General features: G+C 29.3%; 1 long non-coding RNA gene across 3 annotated transcripts; it reads right to left on the reverse strand.

Annotated features, from left to right (window-relative positions):
• Positions 1-3,170: 3,170 nt before the first annotated feature.
• Positions 3,171-5,836, reverse strand: LOC131617539 (uncharacterized). Of its 3 annotated transcripts, XR_009288608.1 has the most exons (7): positions 5,264-5,836; positions 5,116-5,155; positions 4,975-5,040; positions 4,696-4,818; positions 4,348-4,555; positions 4,056-4,172; positions 3,171-3,635 (listed from the first exon to the last, which is right to left on the reverse strand). It is a non-coding gene; the product is annotated as an uncharacterized LOC131617539 (long non-coding RNA). The 3 variants fall into 3 exon arrangements; XR_009288609.1 differs by lacking the exon at positions 3,171-3,635 and having other exon boundaries at positions 3,916-4,172; positions 4,348-4,546; XR_009288607.1 differs by lacking the exon at positions 3,171-3,635 and having other exon boundaries at positions 3,928-4,172; positions 5,264-5,834.
• Positions 5,837-6,058: the final 222 nt, after the last annotated feature.

The following is a 6,058-nucleotide window of genomic DNA, read 5'->3' on the forward strand; positions in this document are numbered from 1 at the left end:
AAACCTTGTTGAATTTTTTATAGAAATACATTTCATTTTATAAATTACATCCTAACGCCACTTTGTATTACAGTTGCAAAATTGTATTGGGGAAGATGATAATAGTCATTGGCGGCAAAGAGAAACTGATTGATATTGAATTAGAAAGTTGTTCATTAACATATATATATATATATATATATATATATATATATATATATATATATATATATATATATATATATATATATATATATATATATATATATATATATATATATATATATATATATATATATATATATATAGTCTGAATCCTACGTTGCTCTTCTATAGAGACATCTCGCCGGTTCAGGTCCTGAAGTTGAATCAACCTTGGCGGTGGCATTGTCACCAGCAGAGGAAACCGTGAGTAGGCATTACGGACGGCTTGCTATATGCGAACCATAACCACTAAAACAAAGATAAGTGCGACGGTGGCTCCAATTGCGATGTTGTGGCAGTGGTGGATGGGGTGGCAGACTGGAAGCTAGGACTGGGTTGGACAAGTTTTTCAGGATGTAATCCGGAATGGAGGTTGAAGGAAGTGAAGATGTGGAGGAGGAGATGGTGGAGAAGGGAGGTGGAGGAGTTGAGAAATCCATGGTGGAGATTTCAGACAACGCTTCTGTAACTTTGGTGGAGTATATGAAAAATATGAATATCCAATAGGTTTGGTTTAGTATAAATTTACCATTACATAAAGAAGTGGATATAATTTGTATGATTATCTATAATTTTTAGTGAGTAATACCCATTTTTTCAATAAGGATAATAAATTCAAAACATCCATAAATTTAATCTATTATAAATATAATTTTGAGAATCAAACAAAAATAATAAACAATCAAAAGGATTTAATATATATATATATATATATATATATATATATATATATATATATATATATATATATATATATATATATATATATATATATATATATATATATATATATATGTGTGTGTGTGTGTGTGTGTCTTTACGCGTGCGCACGCATTTTTCTTACTAAATACTTTAAATGTTATGATATTTTGCGACCAAATAGTTTGATCCGTTTTCCACTCTTTATTTTCTGAAAGCTGATATGTTGCAAAACATTCAATCATGTTTATATGTAGTAGAGATACTTAGTGGCGGTGATGTAATGTACATTTTTAATCTCTAAGCTTATCTACCTTCTAAAGTATTCTAGTAACTATTTAACTAAAGAGTGGAATATTTTTGTTAGCAAGTCAAATAAAGAAAAAGAATATTTTTTATTCTTTTTCTCTTTCCCATTCTTTTCTTCAATTTAACTAAAATCAAACATAGCAGCGTAAGTAGGCCCCTAGTTAAAAGAAGTTTTTTTTAAATGCCAAAGGAAGAATCTATATTAAATATGCAAAAGTACAATAGCTGCTAACAAAAAGCAGATTATACACCAATTTCTAGCTTCTAACAAAAAGTAGATTATACACCAATTTCTAGCTGCATACAATCCCACTCCTGCTGTTATAACAAACTAACATACACCAAACCAGTATTACTACACATAATTATGCAGTGCTCATTACATAAATTTTTAGAAAATAGTAAGTTCTCCATTTCTACATTGTCGCAACTCAACGTCTCATTTTTACTACTATAATAATGGTTAAATCTAGAAATGAGTAAAATGCCAACATGATACAAGAATGGAAGAAGGAGTATATGGATTATGGTAGATTGAAGAAGCTGGTAAAGATGATGAAGAAGTCAAGGAAACCTACTAAGGATATCATTTAGGTATATTTTGTTCATGTTGTTGTTATTATTGTTTCTTTGATCAACAATTTATTGTTTCTATTGTTAGTTGAAAAAATTGCTATATTCGGAGAAAAAAAGGGTTTGATCTCAAACAAACCACCAAGATATTAAACAATGGGTTTGATCTCAAACAAACCATCAAGATATTAAACAATGGTGCTTAGCTAATAAAAACTAATAAGAGTCAATAGTTATTTTTCTGAATAATTTTGTCTATGCTTCATACCTAATAAAATCCACCATAAGAATCAATAGGTGAAAAAATAGAGAACTATAATATGATACTGTTATAGTATTTGTAAACTGATAATTAATAGAAACTATTTGAAACCATAGTCAAACATTATGTATGGATGAATAACCGAAACAAGTTTTAAATCTGATTGGATGTGTTTTGCTCATATCATCTTGCAATGTGTTTGAAATTGGGGATATAAACGTACATGACAATCGCATTAATGGATTAATATTGAACAACAATTAAAAGTAGTTTATAAATCAGGTTTAGAACAAATTTAAAAGCTAATAGGGAAATGGAATACTTCAATTCATTGTTCAAAAGGTAATTTTCACAAAGTTATGTACAAAATGTCTAAGTTGAAAAGGAAGTTAATTTTTTTATTAGTAATAGTAGAGTGCGAGAGAACTATATTGTCTACTGCTATGACAGAGGCGGAGCTAGGTATACTTGAGGGGTTCAGTTGTACCCCTGAATTTATTAAATCACACTCAATTTTTTTTATTATATTCATCTTTGAACCTCCTTAATCTTTAAGTCTGCACCTCTAATCTAGCTTGTGCACCGCTTACTTTTCTTTTTTGATAAACTAGATTGCGGACCCATGCTTCGCACGGATATATTAGAAATAAAATTATAATTTTAAAATTATATAGTTGATATTTAATTTTTATTTGTATATAAAATTATTTTTTTACCATCTAGATTATGCTTTAAAAATTATAATTTTGAAATTAAAAATATTAAAGAATATCCAAAAAAAATATATAAATTAAATAAAATAATAATAACGTTATGATGTATTGCATAGATGAGTTAATACATATGTGTTCAATTACAAAAAGAAAAAGATTAACACTATTAATATTTTTTGGAGAATTTTACAAAATATAAGAAATTACAGTATGAAAACAAATTATAAAAAATTATAGATATGAAAACAAACTATTTTAATAAACAATATAATAAAGTAATTTGAGTCTTTAGTCGATATCATAAATCAAATTTTATTTCAAACTTTCATGATAAATAAGAAAATGAAATAAGAAATACAATACAAAATCAAAAAGTATAAACCATATAAGAGCTAATATAAAATTTAAAAAAAAGTATATATGTATATAAGAGGTGTTAGGAATAAGGTCAAAGGTGAAGAAGACCTATAACAAAATTGTATATTACAACTATCTAAAATTCATGCACCAATTATGTATTTATATATGTGATCTAATTATATGTGATCATAATTATATATGTGATGCATAACTCAAGAAAAATATTACCAAAGTATAACAAAATTGTATATTACAACTATCTAAAATTCATGCACCAATTATGTATTTATATATGTGATCTACTTATATGTGATCATAATTATATATGTGATGCATAACTCAAGAAAATTATTACCAAAGTGTATACATAACTTAATGCTCATGTTAAATGCATATTACAAACACAACTATCATATGAATTTGAGGACATAAAAATAACTATGTATCAATTATATCTTGCTTTTCCAGTCCATGCCAAGTCGTCATCCACTCCCCCAGATGCTGAAACAACTCAGCTAAACATACACCATCAGGTCCTAATGATATAAACCCCACCAGTGACCATACAACAATCAAAGCCAACAATCAAAGTTACTAAAACATATGGTATATGTAATGTGTAGAAATCACTACATGTCATTGATTTTAACCTCCAATATATATACTTCACTACATTGTTACATATGCAACAAAAATTGAATTTGATTCTTAAAATAACTAACTGTTAGAAGGGTATAATAGTATTATTTATTAGCACCTCTCTTATTATTATTATTATTATTGGGCTCTAATTATATTTGGGATAATAAAACTAAAAGCCCAAATATAATTAGAGCCCAATAATAATAATAATAAGAGAAGTGTTATCTTTACACTAAAAATTCAACGTAGTTCAACCGACTCTCAATTAACTGTTAGAATAGTTAGAATTCATGCACAAGTTAATAATGTCTTACACAATAAGCATAGTTTCCAGCTTTCAGCGATGCAGCATAATAAACATTAACATTGAAATCAGTCCATTTTGAGCAGTGTTCTATTAGGAAGCGAACCAAAAATGCTGGAGGAACATTCTGCAAGAAAAATAGTATAAAAACTAACATAAAAAATTAAACAATGCAAAGAATGGAATTGAGAAGTAAAGTCATAGAAGAAAAACATCAAATATGTTGATTCAAGTGCTAGTAAAATGCATACTCCTATGCTAGTAATAATACAATATTTCAAATTCATGAATGAATCACTCACCAAAAATTATCATAGCTGGGGAAGCCAACTGCTTAGGAACAGGGCTGTAACTTGTATTCAACTATTTGAAGTCTTCAATGTTATGAACTTGAATGGCTGCCTTTCAAGGTGGATTACACAAAAGCAGAAGCAACACAATCATCTTGAATTCTTTCCTTTCAACAATGTTTGCTCCATTGCCTTCATTTTCTCCTTTGCGCTGCCATTACTTAGTACAAATATAGATTAAGGCCAAATATACCTTAGCTATAGCTATTCATGATAATCATTTGAATTCTAATAACGACTTTTCAAACCTAAAAAGGAAATATTATGAGTTTTATCATAAAGTATGATACTCAAATATACCTACTACTGTCTGTTGACCACAAGTAATCTGGAATAACATCAATTTAAGAGTACTTTCCTTCCCATCTTAGCTGAAGCTAAAAATGCTAGTCAAGTTATGATATACCCATTCACCTCGTTGACCTGCATTGTGAAACAAATATTATTTATTAGGATATATATTAACTTAGTAGATTCATCATTCATAGGATATAAGATGAGCTAGAAGAAAAATTCAGTTTCGAAAATATATATTAACTTGTGGCGAACGCATTCAAGATTGAACCGTGACTGCATTACCTCCATATATATGTTAAAAATGAACCGGTAGATTCGACAATGGAAATAGATTTTTGACACAGCAACCTATATACAAATTACATTCAATTTAGTTTCAACTAGTGATTGTAAATATGAATATAAATATGAACATCCATCCACCTGCTACTACGACCAAAGAACTTCAATCCTTAGAGCAAACCTTCAAAAATTACAAATTCTCAATGTTCCCAAAATTACAGAAAGTTTAAAAAATCTAATAAGCTTTCAGAAACCAACAGCCGCAAGAGATTTCAGTACAGTTGAATACCTGAAGAGTCTAAAGTAGACAAGAAATATTCATTCTGTTTTGACCGATGGAATAATCATCGATGAAAATCATTAACCGTCAAGAAAATGATATGAATTTATGATGATAGTTACTGTTGTTATTCACCTTCAAGACCAAAAACTATCAAAACCGTAAAACAAAACCAAATGAAAATAAAAATTGTAGACCAGCAATTCAAAACTAAAATAAAAAATCAAATAAAAACATGAAAACTTCCCTCTTTAAACTTGAAGCCATGATTGAGGTTTCTCTTCCCTACATGAGTTGTGACGGTGGTCAACAATAGGATTCGCCAAAACGAAACAACTATTCGGTTCATTTGGAAGACAATGAGGAGGTGGTTATGGTCGTATAGAGGGTGGAGAAAGTGGCTGCGGCGCTAGGGTTGGAGAATGAAAGAGAGACGAGAAGAGAGGGAGGCTGCGGCGCTAGGGTCTTTTTGGGTGAAAGAGACGAGAGTGTGTGTGTGTGTGAGAAATTTGTGTTTGGAGAGAGAAATAGAAATATGAAATGAGGGGGCTAGTAGTGCATAATTGAGGAAATGTGTAAGAAATGTGTAAGAAGGCAATAACTTTACCCGGTTAATGGTATGTAGTGAGGAAAATTTGAAAAAAAGAGTGTGCCACTTGGATGAATGGATTAATTTTATTGATTTAAATTAATTCATTTAGTAAATTACGATAAGGGGCAAATCTTAGTATTAATTAAAATGTAAGAAAGGGTATTTTAGGCGGTTTGATGGCATCTTCTATTCTTAGTTAGGTAGTTGATTAT

The sequence above is a fragment of the Vicia villosa genome, linkage group LG7 (genome assembly GCF_029867415.1).
Source record: "Vicia villosa cultivar HV-30 ecotype Madison, WI linkage group LG7, Vvil1.0, whole genome shotgun sequence".
In the NCBI taxonomy this organism is placed as follows: Eukaryota; Viridiplantae; Streptophyta; class Magnoliopsida; order Fabales; family Fabaceae; genus Vicia; species Vicia villosa.